At 51.4% G+C, this 23330-nt stretch overlaps 1 protein-coding gene across 7 annotated transcripts in view; it reads right to left on the bottom strand.

Moving 5' to 3' along the window:
• HDAC4 (histone deacetylase 4) overlaps positions 1 to 23330 on the bottom strand; it is a 178854-nt gene that overhangs the window by 120675 nt on the left and 34849 nt on the right. Inside the window, exons 1-3 of one of the 7 annotated variants that reach the window (XM_069021651.1) lie at positions 13987 to 14215; positions 4931 to 5221; positions 4303 to 4409 (exon numbers count right to left, since the gene is read on the bottom strand). The exons of 5 other annotated variants lie outside the window; for them this stretch is intronic. The gene's annotated coding sequence lies outside the window, so the exon portion shown is untranslated. Of the gene's footprint in view, positions 1 to 4302; positions 4410 to 4930; positions 5222 to 13986; positions 14216 to 23330 lie in introns of those variants that run through there. One more of the 7 variants, XM_069021652.1, reaches the window with a different exon arrangement.

The raw sequence follows: 23330 nt of genomic DNA, 5'->3' as shown, positions 1-23330 counted from the left end.
AGACAGCTGGAATTATTCCCTCCACGCTTGGAAGGAGATGTAGAAGAGAGGGGAGTTTGGGGTGGCTTTTCTGAGTTTGTTTGGTGTCCTCCAGCCAGGTCTGTCCTTGATTCAGTTCAGTTCCACTCAAACAAACCCCAACTGTTCACGGGTAGGATCAGCTTCACAGGCCACAAAGCTGTGACCACACGGGCAGCTCCACAGCCATGAGTGCTGGAGACACCAGCCCTGCACTTTGCCCCAGCTAACAGGGGAAAAACACACCAGGAAAACCAAAAACACACCAGGCAAAGCAAAAACACACCAGGATGGGGGCACAGAAATGGGGGTTTTCAGAACAGGCCCCAAACCGTGTCCCTGAGTGCCACATCCACACACCTTGTCACTTCCAGGCATGGTGAGTGACTCCACCACTACCCTGGGCAGCCTGGTCCAATGCTTGACCACCCTTTCAGGGAAGAAATTTCCCCTAATATCCAATATCCTAAGCCTCCACTGGCGTAACTTGGGGTTGTTCCCTCTCCTCCTGTCCCTGTTCCCTGGGAGCAGAGCCCGATTTCCCCCCCGGCTGCCCCCTCCTGTCAGGGACTTGTGCAGAGCCACAAGGTCCCCCCTGAGCCTCCTTTGCTCCAGGCTGAGCCCCTTTCCCAGCTCCCTCAGCCGCTCCTGGGGCTCCAGCCCCTCCCCAGCTCCGTTCCCTGCCCTGGACATGCTCCAGCCCCTCAGTGTTTCTTGTCACAAGGGGCTCAGAAGTGACCCCAGGACTCAAGGTGGCTCCCAGAGAGGGGGAGCTGAGCCAGGTCCCGCCTGGGGCAGCCCCTTAGGCCGGGTTCCCTGAACACACATCAAAAACCATGAACAGAACCCCCTGAGGCAAAGCTGGTTTTACTTCACAGACTCCACTGGAAACACAAGCTGGTTTTATTCTGCACACACAGAATTATCATCTGTCCTCACAAGTTGATGCTCTGTATGGAAACCACCAGAAAGGACTTTGAACATGCAGTTTGGAAACACACAGACCCACAGGGCTCTTGTTTGCCCACAGTTTAGGGATCTCAGTGTGGTGCTGGTGTTCCACCCCCTGCCATGGGCAAGGACACCTTCCACTGTCCCAGGCTGCTCCAAGCCCCAGTGTCCAGCCTGGCCTTGGACACTGCCAGGGATCCAGGGGCAGCCCCAGCTGCTCTGGGCACGCTGTGCCAGGGCCTGCCCACCCTCCCAGGGAACAATTGCTCCCCAATATCTCATCAAACCCTGCCCTCCTCCAGCTTAAGGCCAATCCCCCTCATCCCATCAGTCTACAGCTTTGTGAAATTCCCTCTCCAGCTTTCTTGTGAGAATCCTTCCTTTCCCCATCTTGCTCCTGCATCTCATTTCTGCCTCTGCGATAACTTTTTGACTGAAGCAAAACAACTGTGCCTGCAGACCAGTAAGAGGATTAATTAAAACAAAGCAATAATATAACAACCCCCCTCCATATAATAGACTCTTAATACAAGTTAAGACCCACACTTTAAAGTACCAGGAACAAGTCAGTCAAAGCTAAGTTTGTATTTCCGAAGGACAGAGAGCATTTGTACAACTTCTCAGAAATAAACCATCTTCATTTCAAGTCAAAGTCCCAGCTAGAAATTCTGGTCGTACACACACTACCCAGAGTTCAAGGAGCATTTGGGAAACACTCTCAGGGATGCACAGGGTGGAGTTGTTGGGGAGTCCTGTGAAGGGCCAGGAGCTGGACTGGATGATCCTTGTGGCTTCCTTCCAGCTCAGGAGATTCTGAGATTTTATGATTCCATTTTTCACCAGTTTCTGTCTGCCTAATCCTGGGAAGTGCAAGGAGCCAGGCTCCAGCCTGCACTCCAAGAGCACTCCAGCAGCTCTGCTGCCGAAGGGTAAAAGGGTTCTTGAAGCATCTGCAGTTCTCAAATCAAAGGGAAAGTCACTCACTAAACCAGCATAAAACAGGAGGCCCTGGCCTATGGATTCCGTGTTAATATTGACAGGCTGGAGCTCAGAAGTATCACTGAGAAGAGTGAAAGAATAAAGAAAAACCCAACATGAAGACTTTTTGTTGTGAAGAGCTCGAAAAAGTTGAGGAGTAAATCAAAGACTCAGAAAATGGTGAAAAAAGCAGAAACATCCCAAAACAACTTGTAAGTGCAGTCTTAGGTTCCAGAATGACAGCATCCTGGAGCATTTAACAATTTCCACTTAAGTCAAGCTAATAGAAAGATTGAACTTTAATTTCCACTGAATTACTGCCAAAAGCTTTCCTTTAGTTGAGGATGGAAAAAGCATTCTCCCTCCTGCTTTTTCAGCTTGTTCAGGATAGACAGTGAGGAAAGGAGATTTGCACAAGGGCACAGAGTGACAGGACAAAGGGAATGGCCTTAAGCTGAAGGAGGGCAGGGTCAGATGAGATATTGGGAAGGAATTCCTGGCTGTGAGGGAGGTGAGGCCCTGGCACAGGGTGCCCAGAGCAGCTGTGGCTGCCCCTGGATCCCTGGCAGTGTCCAAGGCCAGGCTGGACATTGGGGCTTGGAGCAGCCTGGGACAGTGGGAGGTGTCCCTGCCTTTTTGTGACAGGCTGCCCTTTTGCTCACTCCTGAGCCTTAACTGCAGCCATACCCAATTTCAAAATGCACTTGTTCACAAACCAAAGGTCAGCAGGGCCTCCACAACAATCCTCTCCCTGTAGCTGTGGCCACTGAGCTTTACAGCTCTGGAACTCCGGGCAGAGGAGCAGCAGCATCAGTCTGGGCAGGTCCCCAGCTCCTCTCTGGCTTTAGGCTGTATTCCTGAGGGTTGGGTAACCTGGAGAAGCAGGGTTAGGTGGCCAAGGATCCATGAAAGCACTGGGGGATTAAGCAGCCACTTGTCCTGCACGACAAGGTGAGCCAGAAGATGCTAGAAATCCACTTGGGTGCTTCATTAAGCAATTAGAACTTGTTAAATAACCCACAAAGGTGCCCTAGGGATGCACCTGATTCCAGAGGGCTCCTCTGTCCTGTCTCCCACCCCAGCCAGGCTGAGGAAGGGCAGCTCCCTGAGGGGCTCCTGAACACGGAGGTGGGAGTAACACTGCAGCTTGCAAAGAGCTTCTTTTGCCTCGCACAACAGCCGCGTGTGCAGGGGGGTGTGGGTGACAAAACACAACGAGAGAACGGCTCCCTTCTTTAAGCCAGGGAGAACAAGATGCTGTCTCCTACAGGCCCCAAGAAAGGGCAGGCGCAGTTTCTACACACACACCCCAAACACCTCCTCTGACACACCTGTAAACAGGGACAAGGGATCAGCACAAGATTCTAAAGAAAAGACCTTTTTGACAGAATCACAAAATCAAAAACAGCCCTCTGCCATCATCAGATCCAACTGTTCCCCCAGCACTGCCAGGGCTGCCACTAAATCATGTCCCCAGGTGCCACATCCGCTCGTCTTTTACATCCCTCCAGGGATGGGCACTCCACCACCGCCCTGGACAGCTGTGCCAGGGACTGACCACCTTTTCCATGAAGAAATTTTCCCTAATACCCAACCTAAACCCACCCTGTGCAACTTGAGTCCAAGAGGAGCCCATCTGTGGAAGAGCTGGGGATTAACTGCTGGAACAACTCAGAAAGAGGGATCTGTGTGAGGAATAAAAGCCAGCTGGGCACATGAGGGTCCTCTGCAGTGTTCAGGAAGGCTGGTTGCTCTACAGCTCCCAGTTTTTCAGGTCTGCCATGAACTCCCACCCTGCAAACAGGTGATGCAATGAACTGACAAAAAGGAAAAGGTTCTTCCCCCTGAGGGTGGCCAGGCACTGGAAGAGGCCCCCCAGGGAATGGTCACAGCCCCGAGGCTGCCAGAGCTCAGGGAGAGTCTGGACACCGCTCTCAGGGATGCCCAGGGTGGGATTGTTGGGGTGTCCTGGGCAGGGACAGGGGTTGGACTGGGTGATCCCTGTGGGTCCCTCCCAACTCAGGATACTCTATGAAAACAGCTCCCTCCCAGCTAGTCTGCCTCCAAGGAGGAAAACACGATCCCCAAGTGTGGAGAAGGAGGCAGGCAGACCTGGGAGTGTTCATTTCCATGGGGAAACTCTGAGGTCGTCCGAAAACCGCCAAAATTAACGATCGGAGAGTCCAGAGCAGGAAAAGATGGGTGGAGGGGGAAAACCCTGCATGCTCTCTAGTGTTTTATCAACATTTATTGATTTATTTTAAAAGCTGGGTGGAACACAGGGAATTAATAGACCACCATATGCCCACGTGCTGCATCTGCTACAGCGATTTATTCTTATAGTTCTTTTATTACCTTCTTTGGGAACTGAATGGGAGAAGGAACAGCATCCTGACACTTGGAAATTAGCTCGTTTTCACAACTGTCAGCAGGAAAGCAGGAATTAATCCTCTCATTTCAGCCTGAAAAAGAGTGAGAGCAAGCCCAACGAAGAAAATAAAAATAAAAATTGTTTCTGCATTTGTAAGGGGGGCGGAGGGGGGGGAGAAGTGCTTGGAAGAGCAGTGGCCTTATTATGCTGGCAAGGCTACAGCCCATGAGATCAATGTTTTGATGAGCACAAGGACTTGTGCCAGAAGGGGACGGGAAGCAGGAGAAGAGACTTCAATGGGCTGAAAGCATGGAGAGAGGAAGAGGCAGGGAAGTGGTTTGGGAATGAATTAGGTCAGGGGTGCGTTTAGGACAAGGGAGAGCAGGGAATGCCTGGACAGGGACATGGGAGCTGGTGGGACCTCAGCCACCGGCCCCGAAGGCTGGGAGGAAAGATGACAGGAGGGAATGTGGTGGCTCTCACCTGCAAGTGAAAGGAGGGCTCTTAGAGGAGGAAAGGAGAAGGATTTACAGTGGACTTTGCACACAACAAGAGAAGCACCATCTGCCCAAGGTAGCCCTTACCAGGATGGCTCAAAGGGAACCCACAAACCTCAGCCAGCTCCCAGGACCAGCTCTGTATCCAGCTTGGAGACCTCTCTAAGGTACCAGAGACTTGAAGTGAAGAGCAGGCAAGACTCTTGCAGGGTTTGGCTGTCCTTTGGGTTTTTTAACACCTCTCCAAAAGCCTTCCTGCACAGCAGCAGGAGCAGCAAGTTGTGTCCCGCCCCAGGGCTGGGTTTGCCAACAGGATTTATTTCTGGGCTTGCAATCCCCCTCGAGCTGGGAGTCGCATTTCGGCACTGCCTTTGCCTGGCTCGTGATCCCACGGCAGTCACAGTTTCTAGGTCAGAAAAAGGCTTTCTGTAACAATCACAGGATTTATCGAGTTGGAAGACACCCACAAGGATCATCCAGTCCGGCACCTAGCCCTGCACAGGACAACCCCAAGAATCCCACCCTGTGCATCCCTGAACGCTCCTGGAGAAATTTTAATTCGACTGAAATTCTTCCTAAGAAAAAACAAGAAACTAAAACTCACAAGTAATCGAATGCAAAGATAAACCTGCGTCCCTTCACATAGGAACACTTATCCACAGCAACCCTGGGCAGAAACCCCGTGCTGCCACGCCGAAACCTCACGGATCAGTCCCTCGAAGACAAGCCCAAATCTGTGCATTCCAAGATGAATTTACACACCCAACATCCAGCGGGAGAGGGCTGGAAGGAAAAGAGCAGCAACTTCCCACCTCTCCCTCAAACCACAGGCTCTCCCCCCAGAGCTGCAGCGCGGGCTGCCGGACCCGGCTTGGAGAGGAGCCGCTGGAAGCAGCGCTCGCGCACCCGCCCGGGCCCGGCGTTCCAAGCTGCGAACAAAGGCGCCCTTAAATGTGGTTTGATTGACGCAAATCAAGAGCTGAGCGGGTGATTCATGGCTGTCAGAGCGCAGCACTCGCGCAGAACCAGCGCGGGGACGAAGCCGCCGATGCGCTCCAACAGCCGGCGCCATCGGCAGCGCGGCCGGCACCAGCGCAGGCCCCCCTCAGCGGGAGGGGAGCGCTTGTTCCCCCTCTCTGCCCCCCTCCCAAAGACGTTCTGGATTTTCCCAGGTTGTAATAAGTCTCGGGACACGAATGTGTAATTAGCAGCTTGCTGCACCTCCCCACAGCTTGGCAGGGAGGATTAGTGTGTCAAATAAAGTGAAGGCGTAATCCCAGCGGAGCTGAGGGATAACCCATGGCCGCACCCCACCGAATTCCTGCTGTTTGACGGACGTGTTCTGACCTTTCTGTGCCCAACCCCAGCCTACTCCCTCTCTCTCCACACTAAAGACGCTTTCCCTCCTCTTTTCCTATCCCACGAGCTTCTCGAGAGCAGGGCCAGGCTGGTTTGGGGCTGAGGCACAAACGTTTTCGTCCCATTCCATGAGGGGGGCCTTCGGAAAGAGCCCCAAACCGCGGCTCTTGTGCTGACCCTGAACTGGTCCCACTTTCCTTGCACTTCAGGAAGCTCTGCACAGGGTAGCCACGGATGTAGATAAAGCTGGGATCACAGAGTGGCTCAGGCTGGAAAGCAGGATCATCCTGGAGCACGCTGCACAAGGATCCTTCCTGCTCCCCGTGGATCTCAGTCCAACTTAATTAAAGACCTGCAAATTTGTCAGAAACAGCACGGATCACAAATACCTAGTTCTCCTAGCTGGAAAAGAGTGGGAATTAGGGAAAGAGCTGCTGGGTCACAGGAGGGTCCCTGCCACCAGCAGCAGGCTGGTGCTGCGCTGCTGCAGCTCTCCCACCACACACAAAGAGAGCAAACAAATTTCTACCATAATTAACTCATGAAAATGACACCATTATGTTCCTGCAAACAATTAGGAGACAAAAGAGAATGTACAAAGATCCTGCCAACACCACAAAATAAACTGAAGACATTGTTTCATACTAATTTTCTCATAAACCATTTCAAGACAAACGTGACTGTAGGTAAGAAAATTCCAACAGCCATGACTTCTGAGGTCACTCATCAATCCAAGGAGCACCCTGGGGTGGAAAAGTGGCTTTCAGTGGATCAGGGCTGGAGAAAAGTGTCAGGATCTGCCCAGTGGCCTGCACCAAACCTCTGCTCCTCAGCCTTCAGCTCTGCTAGCACGGCAATCCATGCCAAAGCCTCTGGAACCTGAGCTGGCTTTGCCGGAACAAGCTCATGTTTGCACCTGAGCTTCCCAAAGAGAAGTCAAAAATTGCTTCAGCACCTCTGCACTGCTGCAGCTGGAGCAGCCTAAGGAAAAGTCATTCCAACAGCTCCAGCACATCAGAACTAACTCCTGAGGGTGAAAATAGAGAGAGGGAGCAGAACACCAGGAGAGATTTCTCAGAAACGCATTACCATGGAAGAGTGAAGTACACGAAGTTTAATCCCTCAGCACTGCAGTTGTCACCACTCCTCAGGTTCTGGCTTAGTCATCGTTGAAAACAAACCCAAACACGACTCAAAACCCTCCTGAAGTTTAGCAGTGCCCTGGCAGTCATGGCAGGAGTTCTCCCCCCGGCACTGCTGCCCAGGAATTTGGCAGGATGTGCCTTCAGCTGTGCTCTCCCAACAACAGATCACTTCTTGTTCCGCTGGCCAAACGGGGAGAGGAAGGGATTCTGCAGGCAGGACCCTACAAGCAGCTGCCTGCAAGAGTCAACAGCTGGAAGCTGAGGCAAATTATTTTAAAAATAGAGAGGGCAGCAGGAGATCAACATGTGAAGAACAGGACAAGGTGACACACAAGAGCAAACACTTTCATTTATAGGATAAATTTCTATAGCTCTCAGGGTTTGGGGCTTAGGAAGCCGTCAGTGTGACTAACATCTTTAGGAAGTCCAGAAATGAAATCTTGCCTTGTTTTTGGCTTAAAGCAGGAAATCAGCTTTAATGACAACCTACAGTTAGCTCTGGAGTAATTTTCTTTCTGCTTCATTGACATACATGACAAGACTTTGTTAGCAGGGCTAAAATTAAAAACAAAACATTTTTCCCAGCTGCACAGAATGCTTAACGCACACACTGACACCTCAAGAAAAGAGACCAAAAAAATTATTTCAAAGCAATTCCATCACCTTTTTATACTCCAGCTTTTCCTGGTACTTAACATCAGAAGTTTTGCACTTTGCACAACCACAACCACTGATTTTTCATCATCAAGAATAACCACTGTCCAACTGGTTTTCATGGAATCCCAGAACGGTTTGGGTTGGAAGGGACCTCAGAGTTCCTCTTGTTCCATGGGCAGGGACACCTTCCACTGTCCCAGGCTGCTCCCAGCCCTGTCCACCCTGGCCTTGGACACTGCCAGGGATCCAGAAGCAGCCACAGCTTCCCTGGGCACCCTGTGCCAGGGCCTCCCACCCTCAATGTAAAAAACCCTTCTTTTTTTAAATCTGATCCAAATCAATCCTCTTTTAGCTTAAATCCTTACCCCTTTCCTATCAATATTTTACATATCCTGTATTCTTCTACTGTGTTAAACCTTGTGATGACAGCGTTCAAAAACTTCAAATCCGTGAGGAATCACCTCAAATTACACTCTGTTAAAAAAGAATCAAGTCACTTGAAAAGAATTTTAAAAAAGCAAAGGTTTTAAAAGTTAAGCAGTTTTAGGCCACTGAACTAGTTTGCTGTTTGGTACCCAATAATCCTTCCACGATTTTCCAAGTGGAAGCAGCAGCTCCCAAAGGTTTCATCCTGCCAGGCATCCCTTAAACCTCGTGTGGCTTTTAACATCTTCCTGCACACAATGCTCCCTAAAAAAATGTTCTTACAAGAATCTTTCATCTATTCAGAAGCTTCTTCTAATGATAGGACTTGGGACTGTGTGAAATCCTAAAAATACTGAGCCAATTCAGGATCTGTGTTGCCCAATGGGATTGGGTGGTGAGGCACTGTCAGAGGCTTCCCAGGGAAACCGTGGCTGCTCCATCCCTGGAAGTGTCCAAGGCCAGGCTGGATGGGATTTGGAGCACCCTGGGATAGTGGAAGGTGTCCCTGCCCACAGAAAGGGTGGAATGGGATGGGCTTTAAGATCCCTTCCCACCCAACCCAGTCTGGGATTGCCATATCTGGTTTTTATCATTCTTGTCACGTGGGTAATTTCCAATAATAATCCAATCTGCAGCAGATATATGGGTTGGATTTTGCTTTCTTTTAGAAATTTTAAGCAGGAGCGATGGTTGAAAAGCTTCAGGAAAAAAAAAAAAAATAAAAGATTTTGCTTGAGCCCCTCTGTCCAGCATCAGAGAAGAGAAAGGAGAGGGAAGAGAGAAAGGGTAAGGAATTATGATTGTGGAAAGAAAATTTGGTTTTGCTAAGCTGTCAAGACTCCTGCTGCAGAGAGAAGTTACCCAAGGAAGTGATCCTGCAGCACAGCAAACCCCTCCCAGGACTCCCCAGTCCACCTCCAGCTGAAACACAAAAAACCCCATTATGGTAAAAAACCCAAATCCTAATTTACAGGAGGTCAGCAAGAGCAGAGTCCCTGCCATGGTCAGCAGTGTTTTCCCCTGGCTCCAAGGAGCTTCTCCTGGAACTCCAGCTCAGGGCACGATGGAGGAACAGGACTCCCCTGCCCGTGTAATGAGTGACCAGCCCACGAGGCGAACACAGGATGAAGCCATTGAAAGCCAGAGACCACCACAAGTGCCGTGGCTCAAGGCTGCAGTTCCTCAACTCTGCTCTGCTTCGTGTGGCTGAAACCCTCGGTACTGGTTTGTTTGTTTTGTGCCTGCTCTGTCTGATTAAAAATGTGTCAGTCACCCACATAAAGCAAATATTGCCACCAGCGAGCAGGAACTGTCTGCAGAGCTGACCCCAGTCATGTTCCTGACACGTGGGGCTTTGACTGCCACTCAAAGAACCACCAACTCCAAATATTTACTGTAAAACTGCAAAGAATTTTCTAGACACGTCAGGGACATGATTCCTGAAGAGCTTTGGCTGATCAGTCATTTACATCACTTGGGTACCAATGTGGCATTTAGGGGAAGGAGGGAGAGCTGGGGGTGCTCACTTGGAGAAGAAAACAATCCAGGGAGATCTCAGAGCCCCTTGCAGGGCCTAAAGGGGCTCCAGGAGAGCTGCAGAGGGACTGGGCCTGAAGGGACAGGACACAGGGAATGGCTTTAAGCTGAAAGAGGGCAGGGTTTAGATGGGATATTGGGAAGGAATTGTTCCCTGGGAGGGTGGGCAGGCCCTGGCACAGGGTGCCCAGAGCAGCTCTGGCTGCCCCTGGATCCCTGGCAGTGTCCAAGGCCAGGACACTGGGGCTTGGAGCAGCCTGGGATAGTGGAAGGTGTCCCTGCCCATGGCAGGGTGAGGAATGGGATGGGTTCAGTGTCCCTTCCCACCCAGGCTATTCCATAATTCCCTGAAATTCAGTAGAGCAGAGATGCAGGTGAGGAAGGGGCACTTTCCCAAGGAACTCCCCGAGGAGCAGGGAGACTCTCAGGCCCTGCTTCACCCTCGGTGGGAATCACTGCCGGTTTGCTGAGCAGTTTTCCAGCCCGGGAAGAACACAAAGGGCCCGGAGCTGGCCCTGGGAAGAGGCTCTGGAGCTATTTATAGCAGCTCAAGGTGTGTGCTGCCGCCGCTGCTGCAGACAGGGAGCAGCTTGTTTTCCCAGGAATTGATCTGCACGGGCGGATTATATAAACAGTTGTTTCTTGCTCATTTCCACACCGCCGGCATCTCCCGGGGTAAAAACGTGCCTGTCAATACAGCAGCTGCTCGCAGGCAGCAGAGCTGGCAGCAGCTGCGGCGCCTCGAGCTGGGAGCTCTAGGTGAGTTCGGGAAAGATGTTCCAAAAATACAGCTGCGAAGCCGTCACGTCACAAGCTGGATGCAGGCAGAGGAGAGCCATCATCTCCTTCCACGCGATTCTGCTGCTGTTTAAAAGCCCCCAAAGCCAATTTTCTCCATTTCACTCACCATAAATCCTCGTTTAAGCCTATCTGTACGAGTCTTTTGGACGATGTCGATGGGAAGCTCCGCATCCAGCCTCTGTTTTGGGGAAAGCCAGTCCAATTTCTTTGAAGGCTATTCCTTCTACTTCAATAGTTATTTGCTCCTGCCCCACAGCACTCTCCAATGATTCTATCAGAGCAAATAAAGGCTGGGGAGCTGCTATAAACAGGTAGAGAAGCAATAACCACCCGTGTGAGCGCTCTGCTTTATCTGGCATCATCCAGGGCACACCTCATCTCTTTCAGGTTAATCAGATTTTCAGAGCAGGGCCCAAAAGCTGCAGTTTAACTCCACGGTATGAGGAATGTTCCCTGCACAGAGATTCCTTATCGCTTCTCCATTTTAAAATTTAATGACAAACTGGAGCAGAGAGCCAAGGCTGCAGCCTGGTTACTGTACACTCAGAGCTCGGGGCCCTGAAACTCGCTTTCATCTACGGCAGAAGCCACTGGAAAAGAGGGGAAAAACCACCAGCAAGCCTTCATTTTCCCCTCAGTGATGTGCCCAGGTTAACTCTGCTGGCTGTGCATTGCAAAAGCAGCGCTCACCTGAAGGGCTGCCGAGCTGTTGAGCAACACTCTCTGACCTCTGTCACAACTGCAGAAGTTAATTCTGAGCCCTGCTGGAGAAAATCCATCTCCTCCAGCTGAGGCAGCAGTGCATCACATTAGGGATCCCAAGGTTGCACCTGAGCAGCTGCTTTGAAACCCAGAGGAGCTCAGCTGACCAGCCAGCACCAAAACAGCAGACCCACCCCAACAGAAATCCCTAAACACCCATTCCTACACCCTCCGAGCCTGGAAAAGCCTTCCCAAGGAGTCAGAAACCCTTTGACCTCCAGGCTAACACACCCCACTGAGGCTGCAGCCTCAGCAGGTGAGAAGGCATTTCCCTCCTCACATCTTAACAAGAAGGCCCCAGAAGACCTTTCCTCATTCCTTTAGACACTAAAAAGGCAAGCTCAAGTCAGCCCTGGCCGAACGAATGCAAAATGTTGTGTTTAACCAGTGTTGTCCTCCCTGCTGGCTGCTGCCTCTCTCTGGGGATGGAAACAAGATCATGGAATCATAGAATGGTTTGGATCATCTCATTCCAACCCTCCTGCCGTGGACAGGGATGTCACCAGACGCTGGTTTCTGCACGGGAGATGCACATATGCATCGCTACAGATGTGCATGTATCCATATTCAAAGTGTGCTTTGCACCTACAAGCATATTTAACACCAGCAGAAATTCCCATTTATCATGGAAACCCCATTAGCCACCGCTGCTGCTTTCACTCAGACAGATCCCTGTGCTTTTTGTACGGGCCTGGAGAGCTGGGAAAAGGGGGAAAGGCTTCCCACTGCCAGAGGGCAGGGATGGATGGAATATTGGGAAGGAATCGTTCCCTGGGAGGGTGGGCAGGCCCTGGCACAGGGTGCCCAGAGCAGCTGTGGCTGCCCCTGGATCCCTGGCAGTACCCAAGGCCAGGCTGGACATTGGGGCTTGGAGCAGCCTGGGACAGTGGGAGGTGTCCCTGCCCATGGCAGGGGTGGGATGGGATGAGGTCTAAGGTCCCTTCCACAGTATGGAAAGCCTTGTATCCCTAACAGCCACCTGAAATATGTGGACCCAACCCCTTCTTCAACAAGGTAAAGATTTACCCGATTCTAATTGTCCTCACACCCACAAAATGCTGCACTGACCTTACAGTCTGCATCCAGACACTTACATGGCAAGACACTGGAAAAGCTGGAATGTGGGGGGAAGGTGGCAAGGGGATGGAAGCAAGCCCTCCCTCCCAGCATGGATGCCACCAGCCAGCAGCTCCCCCGAGCTCCCTTGTCTTTTTAAGGGAAGATTACGAAGGTTTAGAAAGCAGCAGCTGCCTTGGGGTGAGACGTGAAACAACCAGCTTGACTCCGTGCCATGCTCCAGCTCGCAGAGAAAACATCATTTGCAGCAGTGGCAGCGAGCCTGCAGGTGAGTGCAGCCCAAAGAACTGCTGTTTGGGAAAAAAGTCCCCAAATACAGACGGCTTAGCAGCAGAGATAATGGCATTTCACTCCGCAGGTCTCATCCACTGTGAAATCTGGGGAAAATATATTCCACACGTACACTACCTGCTGCCTGAAACCAGCACCAAAATTTCCTCCTGGGCCAGCAGGCTGTGTCCAGGATGTTAATTAGTGCTCCTTTCCCTCCTGCCACGGGATGAGGGCCAGGTAAAAGCTCTGCACAAGTCACTGTGATTAACCTGCCAAATCTGTGATTGGCTGCCCATCACAGAGGAGTCACACAGTTAATTCACAGCTCCAGAAGACACAAACACATTTCATGCCTTCCTGAAGCCAGCCGGCATCAGCTGCCTCCTCCCCGCAGAGCTGACAAGGCTCAGGACTGAAACCCACGATTCCTTGCAAAGCAGACTGGAATAGTATGATAAATTGAAAAGGTCTGCAAGTTCATTTGTATCAGCCTTTAATTATGCTCCTTTCTGGAGGTTTCCCTTTCTTACTGTCCCAGTGTCAAGGATAACTTGAAAGTTATTCCAAGTGCATCCCCCTAATAACAGGCACAGCTTTGACAGCACTTGCCCAGAGCAGCTGGGGCTGCCCCTGGATCCCTGGCAGCATCCAAGGCCAGCCTGGACAGGGCCTGGAGCACTCCAGGATAGTGGAAGGTGTCCCTGCCCATGGAACTGGATGGGCTTTGAGGTCCTTCGCAGCCCAAACCATTCTGGGATTCTGTGGAAACCTCCTTTTGGGAAACCTTAGGCTCCAGGAATCGGATTTTAGACAAGAGTGCTTGTAGGAAGCTATCACTGCTCTCTGCTGCTGTTCGAACAGTGGGATTTGGGGCCAGGGAAACCCCAAGAGCAGTAATTAAAGCTTGAAAAAAAAGTGAATTACAGCAGCTATGCTGGATGGAAACATTAAATAAGTGACAGAGAAATACACTGCTCTCGAAGCCATGCTGGTCTGAAACTGCTCACTGCTCTTCCTTCCTTTTTCCCATTCATTTCACTTGTTTAGGGCCTATTTTCTATAATTCCTGGTTGGACAACATCCATTACCTGCCTATTCACGAAGCCATCCAGCCAGGACCCACCCAGGCTCGTACCTGATGCTTTCCCAAGTCCAAGTCAAGTTCAGCATCTCTCTGCCAGCGTCCTTCTCCACCGAGCCATCACCATCATCATCATGCCTGGACCATCACAGCAACATAAATACCTAAAAGGCCTCTCCAACACTTCAAAAAACCCCTGCTGCTGCTGCTGCATGGAATGAAGCAGCATGGGAGAGAGGCAGAGATCAGGAATACTGAGGGCAAGGACATGGCTGGGGCAGAGCTGTTGCTGGTTCCCCCCACAGGGGACAGAAATATCCCCATTTGTGTAAATACAGCCTTAGTCAACAGGGCGACAAATCCGTACAGAGATAAATGTCACCCGCTGACGTCAGTGCCACAGCAACCTAATCAAAGTACAGCCTTCAGCTATTTTTAAACCCCAGTTAAAGTATTTTTTTTTAAAAAGAGGAAAAAAAAAAAAAGAAATATTGTTAAAACCCATCTTAGGAAAAAAAAAAAAACAACAAAAAACCCCCTTGAAAAATAAATGTATTTAGCACTAAAACAGAGCTGAAATATTTCTTTCTCTGCCATGCTGTGGCCATACAAGCGAAGCTTGACCCGAGCCCGAAACTCGCTGTTCCATCTGATGCGTCAGTGCACTAGAAAGCAGAAGATAAGGATTTGGGAAAGCGAACACATCAGATTGGCACTGGCCTTTGTATTGGAAATTTACCCAGACAGGTTAAAAATAACACGGGGAACGTTGGGAGCCATGCTGAAGGTCGCTCTCGGCGGAGCTGCTGTTTTTGTAGTAGGAGCTGCCGGCGACACACGAGTGCCATTGCCAGGATTTGTGTCCCAGCACACGCCGGGATCCCCTGGCTCACGGCGACGGTCACGGAGGCTGCTCAGGACCAACGCAGCAGTGCCACGGCAGACAGGCCGAGCCCAGCACTTCCTCGATGGACCTGTTTTCCTTCTCAAAACCAGTCCTCTGTGACTGACACTGAAAGGAGTCGTTCCTGCCCGCTGGCCAACATTCCCGTTCTGCATTCCCATGGTTTTAAGGCCCGCTGCAGCAGGGCCCGGTGTCAGTAACACGGCAGTGTTCCCACAGAGCTCCAACCTTCAGGCCTTGCAGAGCTCAGCGAGGAGAGAGGAGCGCCCACACCTTTGCAGGAGAGCTGGTCAAACATCCACCATGACCAGCCTGAGGGGATGTTCTCCATGGTGACCATGTCTGGGCTCTCCACGGTCTCCATTTAGAAAGAAACCACAGAATCCTCAAGGTTGGAAGAGGCCTTCAAGATCACCCAGTCCAAACACCCACACAGCACCACCCTAATCCCCCCTAGTGATATCCCCAAGTGTTTCCAGAATGCTTCCAGAGACTCCACCACATCCCTGGGCAACTTACTGCAGTACCTAACCACTCTTTCAGTGTTTTTTTTTCTTTTCTAATATCCAATCTGAACCTCCCCTGGTGCAACTTGAGGCCACCTCCCCTCATCTTCACTTGAGGCACAGCAGAAGAGCCCGAGCCCCACTTCACTACAACCTCTTGTCAGGTACTTATAGACAGCGATGAGGTTCCCCACTGAGCCTCTTCTTCTCCAGAATGGGAGTTGAAAAGGAAGCAATTCCAACTGGGAACACCCGATTCTGGACTTCAGAGCTGCAAGAGGCTCTGCTGCTTCCTTGCAGTTGTAAAGCCTTCTACAAATGCTTCATGTGGGGGAAAAGTGCCTCCTTAAATCCTCAGTTTAAGCTCAGGCTCCACAGGGAACTTGTAGAAGTCACTCCTGGGTGTCGGCAGAGCTGAGCAGTGACCACATACAATGAGCCCAAGTCCTCTTTCCATGCTGTCCGTGAAAGGAGAGGTGGCACGGGTTGGATGCTGTTGGGAATGGCTGGCAGCAAGGGCTCACACTGATCTCTTCCACTTGTTTGCTGGTTTTAAGAGGAAGAAACTTGCTGTTTAGGAGGAGCAAGAATCTTTAATTCTTCCTTCATCTGCAACGTGCAACTGATTTAAGGGTTTCTTGAAGTTACCTGTACTTAACAAAGGGGTGCCTGAAACAGGTTCTGCTCCCACAGAAAAACTGGATCTCCAGCCCCTGCGGCCTCATCCAAGCCCAAACTCCACCGGCAAGGTTCTGCTGGGCTTCCAAGCTTCACCAGACAGAAGGAAATTCATCTCCAGCAGCAAAAGCACAAAAATGAGCGCAGGAGGATGAAAAACACGAGGGAAGGGAAGAGGAAAATTCCCGTCAGCTCCCACTCGGTGAGATCACACACACGCCTCGACTCGTGAAGATGCACATGAAGACCAAGATAGATGTGCATCGATCCCTCTCTCAACCCAGGGCTTGCCTTATTTAATGGGATACAGCAGAGATAAACCTCCAGGATAAACCAGCGGTGGAAGAATCCATTTCCCCACCAGAGAGAATCAATGATTATCCATTTTCCCTTTTATCCTCCTCGTCACACGGCGAATTGGAGCAAACGAGCTAACTGCAGCTCCCATCTGCTCCCCTCCCAGATGTTCCTCCAGCTCCGGAATCCCCGGCAGAGCCCGCACCAAACCTGTCCTGACGGGATTCTCTTGCCAAATTTAAACATGACAAGCAAAGCAGCTTCCCTTGGAATGCTAAATTTAGTGCAGCTTGACCGTGTAACCCACAGAGCCGGACACGCGGAGGGGCTCTCCCGGGACTCGGCACTCGTGTCCAGCTCATTTCAAGATGGGAATACGCTGGCTCGTGGATCTGGAGTAGCACACAGGCCCTAATTACATAAAAGAACACAAGTACAGAATAACAAAGTCTTTAAGCAAGAGCCATGCTGAGTGCTCCGAGGTCCCCCGCAGCACTTTCCCAAATAAAACGCCCCATTCGGGGAGGGGGAGAAGGAACACAAAGTGCATTTACTGTAACACTCGCGGATGAAAAACTGTAATTGCTCTGCCTTGACATCTGGTTTCTATTTCGCTCCCATTCTATCAGGTTACATAACAAACAGATGATGCACCAGAGCCCCGGAGTTCTTCGGCAAGTCTTGTGCGGATTTGGTGTTTACATTCCTCGGCATAAAAATTCAAGCTATGCCACACACACGGGCATGTTCGAGGCAGACAGAGCGCTCGGAGACAAACGAGCGCCTGCAGAGGAAAAGTGAGGCTGATTGGGGAGTGTGGGCGTGTTTTTCAGAGAAGATTCCGTGCAGAAAATCCTCCGCTGTCCCGATCCAGTTTGGGAATTGAGTCTGCACTCGACGGCGCTCGCAGCTGTGCAGACGGAGTTGATAGGAGCGAGCCACCGGGAACACACCGAGCTTACAGCCGGGCGAAACGCTCGGGTGAAGCCAGTGCCAAATTTAATGATGCAAACACAAATTCCACCCTGCCCCGTTATCTAACCGAGCGCGACCTCCGGGGCCTTCCTCCACCTTCTCATCGGGGGTTTGGTTTTCTTCTGAAGAAGAAGAAAACTTCACTCACTTCTGCTGTCACGGTGATTCACAGCCTCGAGAGCGCGTGGCCAGCGCTGGAACTCAGGCATCCACTCCACTGACCCCGTCCCCAGACATCGCAGGCTTTCTTCTGAGTCAACAGCACATCCTTCCTCGGCAGCAATTCAGGAAGTCGTGCAGTGCTAATAAAGCTGACTCAGCTGAGCACAGGTGCCACAGAATCCCTCTTCCCTCCCCGAAACACCGGCACGCAGCAATGATCGCAGCAAGAGCTGGAAAATTGTGGAGCTCGCGGTGTTCCGGAGCTTCTCTCTCCAGTTCGATCCGGAATAATCCTGAATTATTCTGGAGTCCAATATTAACGGGAAATTTCATTCACAAAGGATTTTCTATGGTCCGCACAAACAGCAAGTGTCCCCAGACTTTAAGTCATCCCCAAGCTTCTCCTTGCACCTTTAATTGCCAGCTTGGCCTCCTTTACCCTCACTTCTTGGGCCAGCAAAAGCACCGGATTATCAAGCACCAAAACTGCCAGAATTATTAACTCATCTCACATATTACTCTATATTCTATACTCATTTTGGGCTCCCTGTTTTGCTTCTTAGAGGCCATAAACACCTCATGCTCGTCACTGTCAGGCAGGACACTGGTCCAGGTCAACGTTCAGCTTCCTCAGGTACAACCCAGTCTAGGACTGGATTTATACCTTCAGGAGAGACCAATTCCCACGGGGACTTGCCAACCTCACCACCTCAGGTTATTTTTGAAGGAAGCAAACACGGGACCCTCTCCCAGCTACACCCCAAGGGTGTAAAATGTGTCCTGTAAGAGGGTGCAAGATCCCCGTGCTGTGTTTGGGAAACGCCTGCCAAGGCTCCCTGCGGACGGGACCTCTCCGAGCAGGAGGTCACTGACATTTCAGCTGGAGCCAAATATGAAAATAATGAAAGCCCTGATGGACGTTGCTGCAATGCCTGCTGACATCCAAAGGCCGGTGGCTGGCTTTTCTCCTCACATTATCCCCACCCAAATCTGCACGCAGCCACGCGCCGTGGTGGGAGGACGGCACCAGAAGTGGTGCAGGTGGCAGTCATGGGCAGGCAAGTGGAAAAACACTCCAAAACACCAGTTTTCAGGAGGCCTGTTCTTCAGGTACTACACGTGTCTCTCTGCTGCCAGCTCAGGCAAACACAACAGCAAAAAAAGGACATTTTCCTGGTCAGAGAACCCCTTCTGGACACATCTTAACAATTAAGCATCAAGAAAGCAATTAATAGTATTAACTTAGAAGGAACACACAGCACTAGATGCATTCCCCTCCTTACCAGGAGGTGGTTTTCCCTCTGTTTCCACCCTGGACTAGGTTCCTAGAAAGCCCACAAAGGACCAGCTTAGGGGAAGAAAGAAGGGAAAAGCAAAAAAATAAAGGAAAAAAATCCAACCAAACAATGCCACCTTCCCATTACAAAACTCCAACAACTAAAATATTTCAGGTGTCCCAAGGAAATCCTGTGGAAACTAAGCACAGAGGACAAGAGCAAGGAGCAGAGGCAGAGTTGCTGTAGCCAACAGCCCCAGCACTGACACCTCAAGGGAGGGCAGTTCCTTACTCCAGACGTAACCTTACAGCTACCCACACTTTGCTGCTCCTCTTCAAGCATCCAAATTAACGTGTCTGCTCTGGCATTTCACCTCCAGGAGATCCTCAGGCGGCCATCCACTGAAACACATCAGGATCTATCTAGTCCGTGCTGCCGGGATGTTTACAGCTGGTGAAGGAGTTCATGGACTGTGCTTCAGATACCTCCTCCTGCTGCTGGGGGGCAACCCGGGCAGCACAGGGGTCCTCTCCAAAATCAGCACACAGCCCAGTCAGAACAGGTCCCAGAGCATGCCAAGAGCAGAACAGGGAACCACACGGGGAGGCCGAGGGATGCGGAGTTTTAGTTCCATGCTTCCCAACGCCTGTCTTTGGAGCAGCAAGTGGCACTGCGAGGAAAGGGACTGCAAGACTCCGACTCGCTCAGAGGCCAAGATGGAAAAGCTGTTCCTCCAGCACCAAAAAATTTTAAGTGCTTATTCATCCCTGCTTGTCATCTGTAAGCAAACTACTCCTCCATTCACTACAGACTGGCAGAATGCAAAGGCGTAGCGCAGGAGCCTTCTCTTTTACTATTATAAATGGTGCTATTTTTGCCTTTGAGCCTCCGGTATCACAAATCCCACATCCTTCACATGCCTCACCCCAGCTCCCTGCGCTCTGCCATTGTGTCTTCCCGAGCCGGAGGTGTTTTCCTGCTGTGCCTTCACCTGCTGAGAGCAGAGCCGTGCCACGTGCCCGCTCCGTGTACAACCACTCATTCAGAGCACGGGCCAATCAATCCAGAGCCACACGTGGCCAGCGAGCCCCAGTGCCGTGTGTGCTGCACCCCTGAGCTTTTGGCACTGATGGCACCTCTGGCCACCAGGGTCGAGCTGCCACGGCCGCGCCAGGCACCGCCGGCCATCCCAAACCCGGCGCACGCCCTCGTTCTGCCCTCTCAGCTCTTCCCACCAGCACCAAGTTTTCCCTTCTGCCAGACAAAACATCACCCAGCTGCCAGCACGAGGCTGGGCTGGCACGGCCAAGGGCACTCGGCCGAGGTCAGCAGCTCCAAGAAGCTGCACAGTGAATCAAGGCATGGCATGCTCGGGGTGATCCGTCAGTAGGCGCCGCAGCGTTTGTCATCCTGCACCCAAAGCAGCATTTCTGAGCCCAGGACTGAGGGGTGAAATGCCTCACACAGCTCAATTCCATTTTCCCAGCATCTAAAAAGGGGGCTTGAGCTGAAATTATGATTTGGAGACCAGAGACAGCGCAGCTCAAATGCCTCTGACTGCATGCAAGGCCTGAGCCAGGAGATGTGGAAGCTCCGAGTCAGAAATGTTCCAATTAAAGGACTCAGTGGAAGTGGCCAGCAGCCTCCCCTAGTTTCAGTTTGGGAGGAGAAATATCCCGGGCAAATTTTTCCTCCCTGCATCTTCCCTGTGCACAAAGGTATCCTTAGTCAGGGGAATCATTAACTTGGAAGAGGCACAGCAGTAAATAATGCGGATCTAAGCAGATAAATCACGGAGAATTTGCCAATACCGAGAATATATTAACAAACCAAAATGTTATTAACAACTTGCAAATGTGACAAAAGCAGTGAAGCTCGCAGGCACGATGAAAACACCGGCTTGGTGGGAAACAGAAAGAAAAAATATTAGAGGAGCGAATACTGAGCATTCTGCCTCTTTCAGAATCTCTGAAAGCTGTCGGTGAGATGGTATCTTTGCCAGATACCATCTCACCAACAACGGTTCCTAAACACTACCTACTGCTTCTTACTGCAAAATAAAACCAGTTGAAGGTTTTGGGGGGGTGAAAAACCCACTGCAGCCCAAAAGAAAGAGTCCCCCAGGTGTTTCTTGCAAGAGGAAAAGGAGTTTCTAGCGCGATGGGACTCATCTCCCAGCACAAGTGTGTCTCATACCTGCCTGCTCGAGCCACAAACGTTTATGTGCCTAAACCAGCCACTACATCACTATTTCTGAATAAAAACAAACTCCTTCTGCAGAGCTCCCTCGCTTCAGCAGCCTGAAAAGCCAAACGAGACACCCCAGCCACGCTCCTTTATCCCAGCTCACCTTCCCCAGGAGGGAGGGCTCATCCCACAGCAGAGCCAGGCTGCTGCCGCTACAGAACCCAGCTTTAGGGACTGATGGCTCCTGAAGGGATTCTCCTGCCTGCCTCTCCTGAAGAAAGCCGCTCCAACAGTCAAGTACAAACACAAACAGGAAGGAAGTTAGGAATTTTAGAGTCCACACGTTCCTTCGAACACTTCCAGGGACGGCGACTCCACTGAGCAGCCTGTTCCAGTGCTTTACAAGGAAAATATTTGACCTCAGGCACAAAGGAAGTCAAAGACTCCTCAGTGTGTGATGGGCAGCCCAGAGAGCTCCCTGAACCAACCCTCAGCACCCCATGCCCCAGCCAGATCAGTGGGGGTAGGGGAGCTCCAGCTCTGCAGCGCCCAGGTCCTGGGGAGAAGGAGAAGCCGAGCACACCCTGAGCTGGCACAGCTTCACTCGGCAGCTACAGGTCTGTCTTCACCCCCACATCACTCCCTGCACAACAGACACCCCAGAGATGGGGAAATGAGCATGTGAGTGTGATCAGCAGGCTCCAACACCCCGACCCCACACCAGGCTGTGGAAAAGCACGGCCCTAAGGAATAACCTCTGGCCAGTTCAGACAGGAGGAGCCTGGACAGACGCACGGCTGAGCGGCAGCGCAGCCACATCAGGGGAGCGGGAGCTGCTGTGCGCCCGCTGCAGAGCCAAAACACCGCCCTGGCATCGGCAGCAACGCCTGCCTGGCAGGGAAAAGAGGGAAAAGCCCACGCAGCCTGCACCCCGACACAGGCACGGGCAGGCAGCTGCCAGAAAGGCCCGGTGACACAAGCAGCGCTGCCTTTCCTGCAGCCTCGCGCTCCCCCGGCACCGCCCCGCGCAGCGCGGCCGGGCAGCGAACGCACCGACAGGGAAACACTTCCAAACCTGTATTTCCACTCTAAGCCTCGAGCTCGAGGGGGGACAAAGGGCAGGGGGGGTATTCTTGGCACACGTTCTGCGTTTTGGCCAAAACACGTACATCTATTAGTGAATATTAGCTTGCAGCTCCAGAGAGGAGGAGGAGGAAGGCCAAGGGAACAAGATGAAAAACCCTAGAAAATACAGAATTTATCAAATCCCCGCATCAGGCCGAGAGCAAGCCATGCTCTCCTTTCTGGCAAGGCAAGTCAACTCTGAGCAGACAGTTTCCTCGTCAAAATAGGTGTTCTACCTCTGGAAGTACTTCCAGACCCAAATCACATCGAGGCCTGCCCTTCCAGGGGCCTCCAGAGTTGACCCATTGGCATCCACAGGCTGGCTGTTTTTCCAGGGACAGAAGGAATACATGCAGAAGTTTGTGACGAAACAAACAGTTCAGTTTAGAGCAGCTACAGCCGGTTTCTCAAAACTGGCCAAAATAACTGCTACTTTCAACCACGGGTGGGATATGGAGGAATTTGCTCCCACCCCTCCACCAGCAGTTTGTGTTTGTATTTAGATATAGATTGAGAGAATAATAAACAACAACAAAAAATCTAAATTTTAGAAACATTTCTAAATCATTCTTATTCTCAAGTCTGCTCAACTGCTCCATTTAGAGGCAGGGCAGCTGTGGGGGCAGCGATGCCAGTGGGAGGAGGAACGTGCTCCAGGAAAGCCCAGACGAGCAGTTTCATCAGGGCATTCTCCAGGGAGAAACCTCTGGAGCCTGGGAGAACCAGCAGGTTCCATCCCACTCTCTGACTCAGAAGCTGCCAGTGGATCATCCCAGCCTCGCCAGCAGCTCCCTCAAGCTTCCCTGCAAGAATCCCAGTGCAGAAGGATCACCCATTTCCCAGGTTTTCTCACCCCCCACCATTTCCAGCAGCATTCAGCACCCGCTTTGCACAACAGTTGTTCCAGCAAATGGCTTTTGCAGAAAGTTTCTTTCATCTGGCGGCTGGAACATCTAAAGATCAAGTCCCTGTTGCCCAACGGTTTGGGCAATCCTTCCCAAAACATCACGTTCTTTTGTGCAACTGCCATCCGCGGTCTCCCCGACAAGAGCAAACACTGGGACTACCAGTAAAAAATAATAAATAAAAATAAAAGGAGTCTGAGCAAGCAGCTCGAAAAGGAGCCCCTCAGGTGCTGGGAGGTGAAGCGGTGAAAGGAGGGCTGGGAGTCCCTGAGCAGAGCCCAAAGGAGGGGTTAAGGAGGGGGCCAGAGGGGCTTGCAACACGAACTGCAGCAGCTCTGACGCCCCAAGCAGGCACTCTTGGACTTGACCACTCTGCAGCTGC

This window comes from Aphelocoma coerulescens, chromosome 7 (assembly GCF_041296385.1).
Source record: "Aphelocoma coerulescens isolate FSJ_1873_10779 chromosome 7, UR_Acoe_1.0, whole genome shotgun sequence".
Taxonomy (NCBI): Eukaryota; Metazoa; Chordata; class Aves; order Passeriformes; family Corvidae; genus Aphelocoma; species Aphelocoma coerulescens.
The sequence above is the reverse complement of the archived record's forward strand: the minus strand, read 5'-3'. Positions and strand labels throughout refer to the sequence as shown.